We start from the raw sequence: 18940 nt of genomic DNA, 5'->3' as shown, positions 1-18940 counted from the left end.
AATCTAATAGAATAGCAGGATTTTGTTTTGTTTTTTATGACGTTCGGCGTTAGAAAGATTTTGACAATGTTAATTTTTTTTTTATTTTGTCAGATATTGATGTTTCACTACTTCCACGCCCTTCACCTTCTTTTTTACTTCTCCCACACTTTCTTCTTCATTATCCTCATCATCAGCTTCTTTGACATCAACTTCTTCACCTTATTCATCTTCTTCTTCATCTTCTACCTATTATTTTTTTTGTTACATTGTTCATATTCTTTTTATTTTACTATTATCTTCTTCAAATTCAACTTCTTCATCATATTCTTATTTGTGACAGGCATTCCCGTAGTTGTTATCTATAAAAGTTTGAAGATTACACCTTCCGTTCTGCCTGTCAAAAAACAGTTACATTTGTCCGCGTTCAGTTTGGCCTGCAGCATCAGGCTTTATCCAGGGGCACCACGAGGAGGAACGGACTCACCCCCATACACTGCTTAGTCTTCTTCTGCTTATAATTTAGATAATATCTTTTGCTCTGATATTTAGTCTTATGCTTAATGTTGTTCTGCTCTTTGTTCTGCAGCCTCTTGTTCTTCTGCTTCTCGGTCTTCCAGGTCGTCGTCGTCTCCAGGGTCGTCGTCTCCGGGGTCGTCGTCATCGGGGTGGTCTTCAGGGTCATCGTCTCCAGGGTCGTCGTCATCTCAGTGGTTATCGTCTCTGGTGTCGTCGTCATCTTAGGGGTGGTCTTACGGGTCGTCGTCTTTAGGGTCTTGAACTTGGAAATGTAGCAGAAGGTACAAGTAGGCTGAGAAAATGCCGAGAAACAGCTGATGGAACTGGAACTCGGATGGCTACCCGAAGGTCCAAGAGCCAATGGAACTACCGAGGACCAGCTGACGTTACTGGAACCCGGTTACTAAGCAGGAGGTACCAGTCTGAAGAAGGCTGAGGGAGATGAGAGAGAGGCGGAGGTTAAGATATGCACTGCGCATGTCCATGGATCACACGCCCGCAGTGGGATTAAATCAGAAGACACTACGAGGCGGGATCTCGTCCAGCGCGGCCGCACAGGCGCAGCCAGCCTGACACCAAATGATGTCAGAAGATGGGCAGCGCAAAATGTGTGCATGGACAAGGGCTAACATAAAAGCGCAGGCTCCGGGACAGATTCAAACAACGCTGAGGAGGCGGCGCACGGCGCCAAGGGGGTAAGAATGACAGCTGTGCTGCGTCACATGACAAAGGAAAGTCCCTCCGACCGGACGGTTTAACGGTGTGAGGGGACACATTTCATAAGTGTCAAGTTCAGCGTGTGCAAGGAGCACCACAAAAAGAGCCACTTTTTCCTTTTGCATCATTATTACTGCTGCACAAGGTGGCTCTTTCAGTAAGAAACGCCTTGGGGGGGGGGGGACAGGTTCCCTTAAATTTCAGTTGTTGTGTCAGCGTGGCGGTCGCAGGACACATTGCCGGCTACACAGCTGGGGATCAGCTGACGTTACTGAAACCCAATAACACTGGGTCGTATGTTTTGACTGTGCAGACGGCACTTCTGAGCCTCAACTGGCGGTGTTGGAGCCCAGGAATTAAAGTTCAGGTGGTAGAAAGATGAACACAACAGGAGACCTGGATACTGTAGACAGTCACCTAATTATTTAATCAGGGAGAGGAGTGGCAAATTCCTGCGAGATCCAGGCCTTGTTCATTTTCAGGAAAGTAAGCCGGTCAACGTTATCGGAGGATAGTCGCATGCAACGGTCAGTTAGTACACCACCTGCAGCACTAAAGACGCGTTCCGATAATACACTAGCCGCAGGGCAAGCCAGCACCTCCAATGCATACTGGCTTAGCTCTGGCCATGTATCCAGCTTTGAGACCCAAAACTTGAAAGGGGAAGAGCCATCTGGGAGTACAGCAAGAGGGCAAGACATGTAGTCTATCACCATCTGACGGAACCGTTGCCTCCTGCTGACTGGAGCCGTCTGTGATGGTGTAGACTTTTGTGGCGGGCACAAAAAACTGTGCCACAGTTGGGCCATACTGGTCTTGCCTTGGGCAGAGGCACTGCTTCTGCTCCCTCTTTGTGCAGAGCCTCCTCCACTGCCTGGACGCACTGAGCTGCTTTGTAATGCACTAGCAGCACTTCTCTCACTTGGAATGGAGAAGATGATGGAATTCACCAGTGTGTCTTGGTATTCCCGCATTTTTCGCTCCCGGTTCAACGGTGTGATGAGGCTTTCTACATTGTCCCGGTAGCGAGGATCGAGGAGGGTGAACACCCAATAATCAGACATGTTGAGAATGTGGGCGATGCGGCGGTCGTTTCTCAGGCACTGCAGCATGTAATCCACCATGTGCTGCAGACTGCCAACTGGCCAAGAAACGCTGTCCCCTGCTGGAGGCGTGATCTCTGCCCGCTCGTCATTACCCCACCCTCGCTGTACACACTGAGTACTGGACAATTGTGTAACTCCCTCCTCTGGACGGATGTCTTCCTCCTCCATTGACTCCTCCTCATCCTCCTCACAAAGTGTCCCCTGCCTACGCGTTTGTGAGGAACCACGTGGCGCTGACTGTCCAGAAGATGATGTATCATGATCTCCATGGCCAGAGAACTAGCATAAGCCTCTATAGGAACAAGCTCTTGGAAGATGTAACTATACTGACCATGAACTAAACCTACCGCATCATCTAGAAGTAGCCAGGTAGCATGTCCTACTTTTTATCCCTATATGCCCAGCGCCGGCCGGAGAACTAAATAATGCTAGCAGAGGGAAATATAAGACCTGACTCACCTCTAGAGAAATGCCCAAAAAGGAGACAGAGGCCCCCCACATATATTGGCGGTGATATGAGATGAAACAACAAACGCAGCAGGAAAATAGTTTTAGCAAATTTGAGGTCCGCTTTCTAGATAGCAGAAGACAGAAAGCATACTTTCATGGTCAGTAGAAAACCCTAACAAAACACATCCAGAAATTACTTTAGGACTCTGGCATTAACTCATAATACCAGAGTGGCAATTCCTGATCAACAAGAGCTTTCCAGACACAGTAACGAAACTGCAGCTGTGAACTGGAACCAAAATACAAAAACAAAACATGGACGAATGTCCAACTTATCTAGTAGATGTCTGGGAGCAGGAACAAGCACAGAGAGGCTTCTGATAACATTGTTGACCGGCAAGCATCTAACAGAGAAGCCAGGTTATATAGCGACACCCAGATCTAATCAGAACAGGTGAACAGGGAAGATGATGTCACAAGTTAATTCCACCAGTAGCCACCGGGGGAGCCCAGAATCCAAATTCACAACAGTACCCCCCCCTCAAGGAGGGGGCACCGAACCCTCACCAGAACCACCAGGGCGATCAGGATGGGCCCTATGAAAGGCACGAACCAGATCAGAGGCATGAACATCAGATGCAGTGACCCAAGAATTATCCTCCTGGCCATATCCCTTCCACTTGACCAGATACTGGAGTCTCCGTCTGGAAACACGGGAGTCTAGGATTTTTTCCACAACGTACTCCAACTCACCCTCAACCAACACCGGAGCAGGAGGCTCAACGGAAGGCACAACCGGTGCCTCATACCTGCGCAATAACGACCGATGAAAAACGTTATGAATAGAAAAGGATGCAGGGAGGTCCAAACGGAAGGAAACAGGGTTAAGAATCTCCAATATTTTATACGGACCGATGAACCGAGGCTTAAACTTAGGAGATGAGACCCTCATAGGGACAAAACGAGAAGACAACCACACCAAATCTCCAACACAAAGCCGAGGACCAACACGACGGTGACGGTTGGCAAAAAGCTGAGTCTTCTCCTGGGACAACTTTAAATTGTCCATCACCTGCCCCCAGATATGATGCAATCTCTCCACCACCGCATCCACTCCAGGACAATCCGAGGATTCCATCTGACCGGAGGAAAATCGAGGATGGAACCCCGAATTACAGAAAAACGGGGAAACCAAGGTGGCAGAGCTGGCCCGATTATTGAGGGCGAACTCCGCCAATGGCAAAAAAGCAACCCAATCATCCTGGTCAGCAGACACAAAACACCTCAGATATGTCTCCAGGGTCTGATTAGTCCGCTCGGTCTGGCCATTAGTCTGAGGGTGAAAAGCAGACGAAAAAGACAAATCTATGCCCATCCTAGCACAAAATGCCCGCCAAAATCTAGACACAAATTGGGTTCCTCTGTCAGAAACGATATTCTCAGGAATACCATGCAAACGAACAACATTTTGAAAAAACAGGGGCACCAATTCGGAAGAAGAAGGCAATTTGGGCAGGGGAACCAAATGAACCATCTTAGAAAAACGGTCACACACCACCCAGATGACAGACATCTTCTGAGAAACAGGCAGATCTGAAATAAAATCCATCGAGATGTGTGTCCAAGGCCTCTTAGGAATAGGCAAGGGCAACAATAATCCACTAGCCCGAGAACAACAAGGCTTGGCCCGAGCACAAACGTCACAAGACTGCACAAAGCCTCGCACATCTCGTGACAGGGAAGGCCACCAGAAGGATCTTGCCACCAAATCCCTGGTACCAAAAATTCCAGGATGACCTGCCAACGCAGAAGAATGCACCTCAGAGATGACTTTACTGGTCCAATCATCAGGAACAAACAGCCTATCAGGCGGACAACGATCCGGTCTATCCGCCTGAAACTCCTGCAAGGCCCGCCGCAGGTCTGGAGAAACGGCTGACAAGATAACTCCCTCCTTAAGAATACCTGTGGGGTCAGAGTTGCCAGGTGAATCAGGCTCAAAACTCCTAGAAAGGGCATCCGCCTTAACATTCTTAGAACCTGGTAGGTACGATACCACAAAATTAAACCGAGAAAAAAATAATGACCAGCGCGCCTGTCTAGGATTCAGGCGCCTGGCGGTCTCAAGATAAATCAAATTTTTGTGGTCAGTCAATACCACCACCGGATGTCTGGCCCCCTCGAGCCAATGGCGCCACTCCTCAAACGCCCACTTCATGGCCAAAAGCTCCCGATTCCCAACATCATAATTCCGCTCAGCGGGCGAAAATTTACGGGAAAAGAAGGCACAAGGCCTCATCACGGCGCAGTCAGAACTTTTCTGCGACAACACTGCCCCAGCTCCGATCTCAGAAGCGTCGACCTCAACCTGAAAAGGAAGAGTCACATCAGGCTGACGCAACACAGGGGCAGAAGAAAAACAGCGCTTAAGCTCCTGAAAGGCCTCCACAGCATCAGGGGACCAATTAGCAACATCAGCACCCTGTCTAGTCAAATCGGTCAATGGCTTAACGACATCCGAAAAACCAGAAATAAATCGACGATAAAAGTTGGCAAAGCCCAAAAATTTCTGAAGACTTTTAAGAGAAGAGGGCTGCGTCCAATCACAAATAGCTTGAACCTTGACAGGATCCATCTCAATGGAAGAGGGAGAAAAAATATATCCCAAAAAGGAAATTCTCTGAACCCCAAAAACGCACTTAGAACCCTTGACACACAGAGAATTAGACCGCAAAACCTGAAAAACCCTCTTAACTTGCCGGACATGAGAGTCCCAGTCATCCGAAAAAATCAGAATATCATCCAGATACACTATCATAAATTTATCCAAAAAATCGCGGAAAATATCATGCATAAAGGACTGGAAGACTGAAGGGGCATTAGAAAGACCAAAAGGCATCACCAAATACTCAAAGTGGCCCTCGGGCGTATTAAATGCGGTTTTCCACTCATCCCCCTGCCTGATCCGCACCAAATTATACGCCCCACGGAGATCAATCTTAGAGAACCACTTGGCCCCCTTTATGCGAGCAAACAAATCAGTCAGCAACGGCAATGGGTATTGATATTTAACCGTGATTTTATTCAAAAGCCGATAATCAATACATGGTCTCAAAGAGCCGTCTTTTTTTGACACAAAGAAAAAACCGGCTCCTAAGGGAGATGACGATGGACGAATATGTCCCTTTTCCAAGGACTCCTTTATATATTCTCGCATAGCAGTATGTTCAGGCACAGACAGATTAAATAAACGACCCTTTGGGTATTTACTACCCGGAATTAAATCTATAGCACAATCGCACTCACGGTGCGGAGGTAGTGAACCAAGCTTGGGTTCTTCAAAGACGTCACGATAGTCAGACAGGAACTCAGGGATTTCAGAGGGGATAGATGATGAAATGGACACCAAAGGTACGTCCCCATGAGTCCCCTTACATCCCCAGCTCAACACAGACATAGCTCTCCAGTCAAGGACTGGGTTGTGAGACTGCAGCCATGGCAATCCCAGCACCAAATCCTCATGTAGATTATACAGCACTAGAAAACGAATAGTCTCCTGGTGATCCGGATTAATACACATAGTCACTTGTGTCCAGTATTGTGGTTTATTATTAGCCAATGGGGTGGAGTCAATCCCCTTCAGAGGAATAAGAGTCTCCAAAGGCTCTAAATCATACCCACAACGATTGGCAAAGGACCAATCCATAAGACTCAAAGCGGCGCCAGAGTCGATATAGGCGTCAGTAGTAATAGATGACAAAGAGCAAATCAGGGTCACAGACAAAATAAATTTAGACTGTAAAGTGCCAATGGAAACGGATTTATCAAGCTTTTTAGTACGCTTAGAGCATGCTGATATAACATGAGTAGAATCCCCACAATAGAAACACAACCCATTTTTCCGTCTAAAATTCTGCCGCTCGCTTCTGGACAGAATTCTATCACACTGCATGCTTTCTGGCGTCTTCTCAGTGGACACCGCCAGATGGTGCACTGGTTTGCGCTCCCGCAGACGCCTATCGATCTGAATGGCCATTGTCATGGACTCATTCAGACCCGCAGGCACAGGGAACCCCACCATAACATCCTTAATGGCATCAGAGAGACCCTCTCTGAAAGTAGCCGCCAAGGCACACTCATTCCACTGAGTAAGCACAGACCATTTACGGAATCTTTGGCAGTAAATTTCAGCTTCATCTTGCCCCTGCGATAGGGACATCAAAGTTTTTTCTGCCTGAAGTTCCAAATGAGGTTCCTCATACAGCAAGCCCAAGGCCAAAAAAAACGCATCCACATTGCGCAACGCAGGATCCCCTGGTGCCAATGCAAAAGCCCAGTCTTGAGGGTCGCCGCGGAGCAAGGAAATCACAATCCCAACCTGCTGTGCAGGGTCTCCAGCAGAACGAGATTTCAGGGACAAAAATAGCTTACAATTATTTCTAAAATTCTGAAAGCTAGATCTATTCCCTGAGAAGAATTCCGGCAAAGGAATTCTCGGCTCAGATACCGGAGCATGAATAATAAAATCTTGCAAATTTTGTACTTTCGTGGTGAGATTATTCAAACCTGCAGTTACACTCTGAAGATCCATTATTAACAGGTGAACACAAAGCCATTCAAAGATTATAAGGAGAGAGAAAAAAAAGAAAGACTGCAGCATAGACAGACTGGCAAGTGATCCAATTAAGAGCACAGAGAAAAAAAAAAAAAAAAAAAACTCTCAGCAGACTTCTTATTTCTCTCCTTTCTCAGCCAAGGATTTTAACCCTTTAGTGGGCCGGTCAAGCTATCATGATCTCCATGGCCAGAGAACTAGCATAAGCCTCTATAGGAACAAGCTCTTGGAAGATGTAACTATACTGACCATGAACTAAACCTACCGCATCATCTAGAAGTAGCCAGGTAGCATGTCCTACTTTTTATCCCTATATGCCCAGCGCCGGCCGGAGAACTAAATAATGCTAGCAGAGGGAAATATAAGACCTGACTCACCTCTAGAGAAATGCCCAAAAAGGAGACAGAGGCCCCCCACATATATTGGCGGTGATATGAGATGAAACAACAAACGCAGCAGGAAAATAGTTTTAGCAAATTTGAGGTCCGCTTTCTAGATAGCAGAAGACAGAAAGCATACTTTCATGGTCAGTAGAAAACCCTAACAAAACACATCCAGAAATTACTTTAGGACTCTGGCATTAACTCATAATACCAGAGTGGCAATTCCTGATCAACAAGAGCTTTCCAGACACAGTAACGAAACTGCAGCTGTGAACTGGAACCAAAATACAAAAACAAAACATGGACGAATGTCCAACTTATCTAGTAGATGTCTGGGAGCAGGAACAAGCACAGAGAGGCTTCTGATAACATTGTTGACCGGCAAGCATCTAACAGAGAAGCCAGGTTATATAGCGACACCCAGATCTAATCAGAACAGGTGAACAGGGAAGATGATGTCACAAGTTAATTCCACCAGTAGCCACCGGGGGAGCCCAGAATCCAAATTCACAACAATGATGGAAATGGTGAATCCTCATCCTCCACCTCTTCCAACATCATCCCTTAGCGCTTGCAGTGATTTTTCAAGCAGGCAGATAAGGGGGACAGTCATGCTGACTAGTGCATCATCTGCACTCGCCATCCGCGTGGAATAATCAAAGGGACGCAAAACCTGGCAGACGTCCTTCATAGTGGCCCACTCTGTGGTTGTGAAGTCTGAACGGCGCGGAGTGCGACTTCTTTGCGCCTGATGCAGCTGGTACTCCATTACAGCTTGCTGCTGCTCACACAACCGCTCCAACATATGTAATGTGGAATTCCACCTGGTAGGTAGGTCACATATGATGCAATGTTCCGGCAGGCGGTGTCGGCGCTGCAGAGCCGCAATGCGCGATTTTGCCGTGCTGGAACGCCGCAAGTGAGCACACTCTAGGCGGACCTTGTGCAGCAGTGCATCAAGATCCGGATAGTCCCTCAAAAAACTCTGCACGACGAAATTGAGCACATGTGCCAGACATGGGATGTGAGTGAGGTTGCCACGGCCCAGAGCTGCCACCAGATTTCGGCCATTATCACACACTACCATGCCTGGCTGGAGATTCGCTGGCACAAACCACACATCGCTCTCCTGCTTGATGGCATTCCAGACCTCCTGCGCTGTGTGGCTTCGATTCCCCAAAGAAATTAATTTCAAGACGGCCTGTTGACGTTTGGCCACGGCTGTGCTCATGTCGGTCGTAACAGGTAAACGTTCATCACGGGTCCATGTGGAGGTGGACTGTGACAGCTCCTGCAGCGATGATTCTGAGGAACTGGTGTAAGAGGAGGAGTCAATGCGTACAGAATGGATTCCTGCAATCCTTGGAGTGGGCAGGACACGTCCTGCGCCACTCGCACGATCTGTACCCGGCTCAATGACATTAACCCAATGGGCAGTGAGGGAAAGGTATCGCCCCTGTCCATGTTGACTGGTCCACGCATCGGTGGTGAGGTGGACCTTGCTACTGACGGCGTTCAGTAGCTCATGTTTTATGTGTCCCTCCACATGCTTGTGCAGGGCAGGGACAGCTTGCCTGCTGAAGTAAAAGCGGCTGGGCACATTGTACTGTGGGACAGCCAATGACATCAAGTCACGGAAGCTGTCAGTCTCCACCAGCCTGAATGACAGCATTTCCAGTGACAGAAGTTTGGCAATGCCTGCAGTCAGAGCCTGTGCTCATGGGTGGTTTGACGTAAAAGGCCGCCTTTTCTCCCATGCCTGTACTACCGATGGCTGTAGACTGGGCTGGGAGTGTGTGGATGACTGGGAAAGTGGTGCTGCGGGTGGAATTACAGTGGGTCTCTGGACAACAGGGCCAGAGGTTCTTCCACGGCGATCCTGGGAGGAAGCCGAACCAGCTGCGTGTGAGCTGGAGGAAGAGGCAACACGAGCTGAAGAGGTGGTAGCTGCCGCTGTTGGTTGGCCAAGCTCTTCAGTGTGTTTTTCTAACTCCGCCGCGTGCCTGTTGCGCACATGTTTCCACATGTTGGAGGTATTGAGGTTGCTGACATTTCGACCTCTTTTGACTTTGTGATGACACACCTTGCATTTGACATAGCAAATGTCATCTGCAACTGTGTCAAAAAAGGGCCAGACACTGCAAGTCTTGGGAGCGCCCTTTTTGGCTTTTGGAACAGACATGCTCCTAACGGGTGCCAAAGTGGAAGCTACAGGCTGCGCAGTCTTCCCCCTCCCTCTACCTCTTTGGCCCGTTCTAGGAATCTCTTCCTCGGAGCTGCTCCCACCACCTTCCTGTCCCTCACGCCACGATGGGTCAAGGACCTCATCATCTACACTACCCTCTGCCACCAACTGCTCCTCCTGGGTAGTCTCAGCAGCAGAGCACGCACCAGAAAGTGGCACCTGAGTGTCATCATCAGCGGATGCGGCCTGCGATGTGGTGACCGAAGGCACTGGCCCACCCGCCTCTTCAGAGGAAGAGAGAAAAAGCTGTTGGGCATCACTGCACCCTGCCTCTTCTTCCATTTCTCCAATGCTGCGTGGCTGGCCCCCTGTTTCCAAGCCAAGAGATTCAGAGAACATAAGTAGAGACGGCTCCTGTCCTGGGCTCTCTGTCTGCCTGGCCAATTTGGCAGGTGGTGAAGAGACAGATGGCTGCTCTCCAGTGCTCTGTGTCTGAGAGGATGTGGCACTAATTGAAGTCGATGCGTTAGCTGCCATCCATCCAACAACGGCTTCAATTTGGTCTTCACGCAGCAGCGGTGTACGGCGCTCTGCGACAAAGCTGCGCATGAAGGACTGTTCCCTGGTGAAACTGGCTGCTGAGGAGTCACCGGTGCCCACAGCAGGCACAGAATCCCCACGTCCTCTCCCTGCTCCGCGCCCGCGCCCACGCCCACGTGCCTTACTCACTGCCTTCTTCATCTTGGTTGACTGATAAAGATAAGCAGAAAAGTACTAACGGCTTTGTGTGCTTATTCCTGAACAACTCCTAACAGGTATAAGAAACACTAATTTTCTAAAGTGTGGACTAGACTTTAATATGAGCTAATGTGGCCTACACAAATGTAAAGTGGTGTCACTGGTGTGTTTGGTGAACTTTATTATTTATTTATTTTTGGGGGGCTGAACTGACAACAGAGAGAGCTGCAGTCACACGGAGACCGTGCAGACAGCCGTAAACGGCGCTGCAAGGCCCAAAAAACCTCCTCTACTTTATCCTATGTAGTGTTTTTCCACAAGTTAGCTGGATACGGGTGGAAAGACGCTAATAGGAATTTTTTGAAAAAATGTGCAGCAGCCTGCACTACTTAAAACAAAAGGAAAATTGATTTTACGGTATGATGCAGTGAACAACCCTGAGCTGGATACAACCAGGCTATGGCTAATCACAGACTACAGGGCGAGCTGCAGTCACACTGAGACCGTGCAGACAGCCGTAAACGGCGCTGCAAGGCCCAAAAACCCTCCTCTACTTTATCCTATGTAGTGTTTTTCCACAAGTTAGCTGGATACGGGTGGAAAGTCACTAATAGGAATTATTAGAATAAATGAGCAGCAGACTACACTACTTGAAAAAAAAAGAACAGTATGAGGCAATGAACCACCCTCCCTGAACTGAATACAACCAGCTATGGATGGCCTATGGCTGCACACAGATTAGAGAGTGGGCTGCACTCACACACACACAGACCTTGCAGATCGCTGTGAAAACAGCGCTGCAAGGCAAAAGCAAGGTGATTAGTAGGTGAACACAGCGGTTGCTAAATTAGCCTTGGAAAAGCACAAAGAAGCAAATCGCTATCTCTAAACTGGCCCTCAGTCAGCAAACAGCGTCCTGTCACTAACTGAATTCACAGCAGAGTGAGTGCAAAATGGCGCCAGCGACTTTTAAACTGCATCATGACATCATTTCAGCAGCCAATCACAGCCTTGCCAGTAGTTTCATGCCCTCCATGCTGAACAGGATGTGCCCACACTTGGAATCATTCTCATTGGCTGATTTCGTGCAAATTTGTGCAGTTTGAATCCTGGGAACTTCCGATTCCGGTATCCGATACGCGGCAAGTATCGGATCTCGGTATTGGAATTCCGATACCGCTAAGTATCGGTCGATAACAACCACAAAGAATTGAAGTATAAACAAGCTCATAAAAGATGTAATTTAATCAAAGAGGTAAGTTTATTAAATAAAATACAAAACATACAAAACAAATCCATAAAACATGTAAAGAAAATAGTCCGCTACAGAGTGCTTAGAATATTGGGTGCAGGTGCACCAAAAGAACACGCTACGTGTCACAGCATGGAGAGGGAAAGAAAAGAAGGGGATAAAGTCACATGAATACCGCAGCTGGGTCAAAACTAATTTTAGTCCATATGACAATTCCTATCACAAAAGTGAACCACCACTGCACTCGCGCCAATCATAAGCCAACATAGCAGTACAGTGACCAAATTTCCCCAAATGCAGGAGGAACACTAAGTCTTAAGTTTCCTTCCCTTCTCCCTCTCCATGGTGCAGACACACGCCCCTACGCGCGTTTCGCCCACCGCTTCGTCTGGAGGCTAGCCTCCAGACGAAGCGGTGGGCGAAACGCGCGTAGGGGCGTGTGTCTGCACCATGGAGAGGGAGAAGGGTAAGAAACTTAAGACTTAGTGTTCCTCCTGCATTTGTGGAAATTTGGTCACTGTACTGCTATGTTGGCTTATGATTGGCGCGAGTGCAGTGGTGGTTCACTTTTGTGATAGGAATTGTCATATGGACTAAAATTAGTTTTGACCCAGCTGCGGTATTCATGTGACTTTATCCCCTTCTTTTCTTTCCCTCTCCATGCTGTGACACGTAGCGTGTTCTTTTGGTGCACCTGCACCCAATATTCTAAGCACTCTGTAGCGGACTATTTTCTTTACATGTTTTATGGATTTGTTTTGTATGTTTTGTATTTTATTTAATAAACTTACCTCTTTGATTAAATTACATCTTTTATGAGCTTGTTTATACTTCAATTCTTTGTGGTTGTTATTTGTATAGGAAGTATCTCAGGGTATTGTTCCCAATTGGATTCTTGTTGATCCTGCTAGGATACATTTGTGATTATGGTTTCTGGACCTGGGTCATTGTTTATAAGTATCGGCCGATACCCGATACTTGCGGTATCGGAATGCTCAACACTACTGAAGAGTCCCCGATGGTATTTGGACCTGCTGGTAATCATAATGTTCAAAATGATGCCAAATGCGTACCAGTCTACCCCAGCATTGTACTCATCTGCAGCCAGCATCTCAGGAGCAATGAAGCCCGGTGTCCCAGCATATTCGGTGGCTGTCCGGTCGCCATAGATGTTCTCAAGTGCCAGTCCGAAGTCGGCAATCTTTAAATGGCCCGTCGCCGCCACCAAGATGTTAGATGGTTTGAGATCTCTGTGAGGAAGAAGACAAATGGATTCTTATCAGTGTGCGCTCTATAATTATCAGTAATGCTGTGTATAGTTATAGGCACCACTGGGGTTGGAGGGTTAGATGGATTTCTAGTTACCGGTGGATGATGCCCTTAGAATGCAGGTGTTGGATTCCACACACAAGTTCTGCGGCGTAGAATCTGGCACAAAGAAAAGAAGAGAAAATAGTAGTGAGTGAATGAGAAACTCAGAAATATATACTGCTCAGTAGACTAGACAGGCAGAACTTTTCAGGTTTTTATGCTTATTATGAATTGTAAAAATATTATAAAATTAAATAATAATAATAATAATAATAATAATAATAAATTTGGCATATGTTAACTATATATGCATATATTTATATTATTATTACTATTACTATTATTATTATTATTATTATGGTCCTGTAGGGCAGTCGCACATATCGTACTGGTTATATTGCACAATGGACAATCTCAATATTAAAGAAAAAACAATTACTCTTAAAAGTGCAACATATTCACCAATCACTTTTTTTCTCGTCTCCTTCAAGTATATAGCTTTTTATTTGTAACTCGATTTATTTTGTTTATTTTTTGTTTTTTTTATGGAGAGCGGCCTGGCATATGTATAGTGTCCACGATTGGGTACTGCAAGTGCAGCGCCCCAGAGTCCTGGTCGTTGCAGTACTGTGGCTCCACCACTATGGGGAGCTGCGGTGCGTCCGATGGCACTGAAGGAGTTCATCTGATCAGGTATCACAGACACCAATACATTTCACAGCTGGGCCTCCGGGGGGAGCTAAGGGTGCTATTCATTAGGCCACTCCCCACCATAGTGGATAAACTGGGGGTCAGGCAGGAAGTTAGATCAGAAAGCTGACTGGATTGGACGAAGCAACACCTGGTGGCAGAGGGTGTTGTGGAGGAAGAGACAGTAGGGTCTCTGTCAGGGGTGGGATCCTGACAGAGGCTTGGCATTGGAAAGAATGTAACGGGTCAGCGCCAGCTCCGGGAAGCGGCGGGGCCCAAGAAAGGACTAGAAGCGAGATAGATTGTGCTGAGTGAGAAACGAGATCAAGCAATAGGAGAATACCAGTAGGGGTCGTGCTGTAAGACCGGAGCAACACCCTACTGAGGCGCACTACCGGTGGCCGGAACGCCGAGGGAGTATCATAACATTCAGCTTCAAGCAATACTCTAAACAGCGGCAGGACAGTCAGTTTAAGGCGGGCTGTCTCACACAAATCACCTATGAAGTCTTGGGGGGCACCTTGTGGAGAGGGGCGACTCTAGGGTCCCGGAAGAGCTCCGAGCCTACCCGTCAAACGGGTGCCGTCCCAACCAGAACATCAGGGAGGGACGGAGGATTAGAAGAACATCATTTAATCGAGTTGTGAGGGAACTTAAGAAACAGACACAACGGTTGTGGGGACTTTCCGTAAGCACAGCAGGGAAGGACCGCAACACATAGCGCTAGAAGGAAGGCACCGATTTCCACCTGTGAAGAGAACTCTGGAGGTGCCATTGGACCGGCCGGACTTGCGCAGCCTGGTGAACCGTATTCTGGACTGTGGACTCAGAGATCTTCAGTAAAGAGGTAAAGAGACTGCAACCTGGTGTCCTCGTTATTTACTGCACCGCACCACCACTGTCATTTATACGTATTATAGACTGTGCGCCCCACGGCAGGGTCACGGACCGGGCCTAGCCGCCGTGACAATCCCAGAGCAGAGACTCAGAGGCCCGGTACCGGGTAACCCCTCGGCCCTGCGGCGGTGGGGGGCGCTACACACATCTACCCACTATTGATTGAATAGGTGACAGATGTGCAGCCCCCGACCGCGGCCACTATACAGTAGATGAAACTGTGCTGTGCAGTTCCGTAACTGGTCAGATCCAGTCACAGACGACACAGTAAATAAAGGGCTGACAGTCGGGGGTAGAGAGAGAAGGAAGGATTGTATACGGCACACCAGCCAGATACAATCCTTCTCTCTCTCTACTACGGCTGCTCTCACCAGCGGGATTGGCGCCCACCTGTGGTTTTCATCATACCCAGCCTCATTTGGACAGAATTGCTGCTACGTTTGAAGCTCCCTGACCCTCTCTCCTCAACTGTCGGGGGTGCCGGGTGTTGCACGGAGACCTATCAGACATTGATGACCTATCCTAAGGAGGATTTCAAAGTTAAAGTAGCGGACAACCTCAGTAAGTTCCTCTTGCCTTTAGGGTTACACAACTGTTACTATTACAGTGTAAATTTTTCCTAAAAAATAACGCGTCACATCACTATAGTGATTGAGGATGAGCTGCGATACCATACACAATCTGTGGACAGGTGTGGTGCTAGTTATGGTGGAAAAAAAGAGCCATATTTTTCTAAGTGTTTCACTAGTAACATCCCTGTGAATGGAAGATATGAAGTTATTGGGACCTTAGGGTCAACAATCTAATCAATCTAGTCAGTCTCATTTATACAATGCATAGCTGTATGGCTTAGACTATGGCTACTGAACCGTGCACTGGGGACGTCCAGACACCCTTTCCTCATCAGGAGATGGTGAAATTCTCCACAGGTGACATACTCCATCCCAAGAAGCACAAGCTCCTGTCAGACAAGACGTAGAAGTCAGTCATTGTAGCATCTATACATTTACTAACTCTCAATAATCAGATATTTCTTCTCCATAGTGATGGACAATCTGATGACCATTAACAGTGAATTTTCCTTAGATCCCATAGCATTTGTGATCGATCTCTATTCCACTTACTCATGAAGATATAGTTACATAATAATAGCAATAAAGATACTTTATTCATTTTACCATGTGTTTATTGGTTAGTCTAAGCATACACATACAGAAGATATATCTACCTATCTATATATATGTAGAATGTGATGGGCTAAATGTACAGCATTACTTTTCACTGTAATGTTGACTTCTGCATTTCTCACCATTGTGAAGTGCTCATTAAGAATGACATCCATAGGGGTGGACAAATGACTTCAGATTTTGGGAGCCAGTTGGACCACTCCAAGATTTTCCATAGCCTTCAATAAGATACCCAAAAAGTTACCCGTCAGCATCATATTTGTAGGCACATTGCCTGGTTCCCATGGTTTGTCCAGTGTTCCCACAGTAGGTGACGCTACACATACAAGGAGCATGACATTAAAATGTTTTCAATGCTGAAATGTTAACAAACACCATATGTACATGTGGATATGTTTTGTGCAGATAGATGAGCGCACTTTATGGTTTATCCATTATTATTTAACCGGTCACAATTTTACCTTGGTCTGAAAGGCGAATGTGCCATGAAGAAGGAAGGGGCTGCCAGATGCAAGTTGTAACACACGCCGCTCCACCATCGTGCGCTCCTCTCCTTCAGCTAGCAGGTTCCTCTTTGTGATGACTTTTACAGCAAATTGCTGGCGGGTATATTTATCTACCGCCAGCACCACCTAGAAAACAATGGTCATTAGTTGGTGAGCTTCACTGTCCGGCCTTGGGGCGCAAGTCTGCAGTGTCTTTATGTGACTGCAGACTAGTGAGGATTCTCCAGTATCAGAAGCGGGTGGTCATTTATCCGGCCTCGCTCAATTCACTTGTATTGAGCGAGGCTGTACACGTCTCGTCAGCACGTGACCACATGGATGCAAATTGTATACCTGCAGCTATGGGGAGCCAAGAGGAACTGGCACCACAACAATAATGAATAAGGATATTGTTTCATACACCCAAAAATTGTAATGAGAACAAAACAGGAGTGTGGTGCATATAAGGCACCAAATAACCAATATAATACAATGAATGCTAAATGTATGAAAATCCAAGATTTTGTTGATACCAAAAGACACACAAAGACATGCATCAAAAACAATTAAAACAGGGAGTTAGAGTGTCCCACTGAAATAAAGCACACTGGCCCTGTCCTAATACACAGGGATAACGGCAAAAAAGATTATTCCCCCAAGTGCTGTGAAAAGGAATGGTAAGGAATGGTATAGAGCAGATGGGGGTTGCATGCAAACTGTGGATAAAAATAAAGGTGCACAGAATAATTGCTACAATATGGATATGTGCTTGAAGTATCAACTGTAGCATATAAATACCATGGTCAATAATATCGTAAGGACATGATCAAGCAAAGATATCGTACACGCAATCTAAAGGAATCACAATATCTTTGATGAGCATGATTTTCTAAGGGGAAAGCAGGAATGCTGTATAAGGCATAACAAAAGAATAATAGATAACCCAATCAAAGAAAAAGGAAATAAAACATAACTACAGACCACCAGTGATGGGACCCGCCATGAGGGAAAGTAGAGGTGGACGCCACGCATTACACTACTGTCATGCAGATTCCTCAAGGGTAAAGTGCTGGTGCATTGTGTGAAGTTGGTGTATAAGGCTTCTTTCACACTTCAGTTTTTTGGCGTCAGTCACTTCCGACATAATGACGGATCGACGGATCCGTCACAATAGTTGAAAAAACGGATGTAACAGATCCGTTTTTCTGACGGATCCATTATTCGGGGGTTGTATATACTTTTTGGAGCATGCGCAATTGAAAAAACGGATTGGGGCGACGGATCCGCCGAAATGACGGTCGCGACGGATCCGTCGCCCATACGTGGCCATTCTATGAAATGACGGACGCGACGGATCCGTCACGATCCGCCATTTCAACGCAGACAAAAAACGTTGCAACGACCGTCAATGTCTAGATGACGTCCGCCAAATTTTGACGGATCCGTCGCATGACGGATGGAACGGACGACCATCCGTCACAATCCGTCACTAATGCAAGTCTATGGGGAAAAAACCGTATCCGTCGAAAAAAAAACGTATCCGTTTTTTGAGGAAAATGGCGGATTTAGACTGACGCCAAACAACTGAAGTGTGAAAGAGGCCTAAGAGACCCCTGGGTGATTCCTCCTTTTCAGGCTGCGCTGACATGGGTAATTATTGTTTGATTATATACTGCTGAGATTTCATCCTTTATATATCAACTTCGCACCATGCACCAGCACTTTACCTTTCAGGAAGCTACGTGGCAGTAGCGTAACGTGTGGGGTCCTCCTCTACACACCTAATCTTCAGCACAGACCTGAGACTACATTCGCAGACACTTTGCCCTGTTCCTAAACTCCTTTTCACCCCACAGCACCACTGGGGTCAGGTTTTATGTTACAGTGAAGCCAGGAGTTATAAGGACTGCAGGAAACAGAGAGGTGAATATATTTTGAAGAGAATGCATTGAGACTCTAGGTGTAAATATCTGACCAGAGCACCTTCATCCACATGCTAGCTGTGTCCCCTTCATGGAATGTGGAAGGAGGTGTTCAGGTCGGATGAGACCAATAGCTGAACTTTTTGGGCTAAATGCAAAACACTATTTGAGGAGGAAATCTAACACTGCAGGTCACCCTCAAAACACCATCCGCACCGTCAAAAATATTGGTGGCAGCACCATGATGTGGGCATGCTTTTCTACAGCTGGGACAGTGAATCTGTTCAGAGTTGATCAGAAGATGAATGGAGCTAAATACAGGGCAATCCTGCAGCATAACCTAGAGACATACCCCAAAAGACTTGCAGTAGTTATTGCAGAGAAAGGTGGTACTACAAAGTATTAACTCAAGGAAGCTGAATACAAAAGCACGTCACAATTTTCAGATTTATGTTTTTTTTTTTAAATACATAGAATATAATGTATACTTTCTTTACACTTCAC

The sequence above is a fragment of the Ranitomeya variabilis genome, chromosome 5, assembly GCF_051348905.1.
Source record: "Ranitomeya variabilis isolate aRanVar5 chromosome 5, aRanVar5.hap1, whole genome shotgun sequence".
In the NCBI taxonomy this organism is placed as follows: domain Eukaryota; kingdom Metazoa; phylum Chordata; class Amphibia; order Anura; family Dendrobatidae; genus Ranitomeya; species Ranitomeya variabilis.
The sequence above is the reverse complement of the archived record's forward strand: the minus strand, read 5'-3'. Positions refer to the sequence as shown.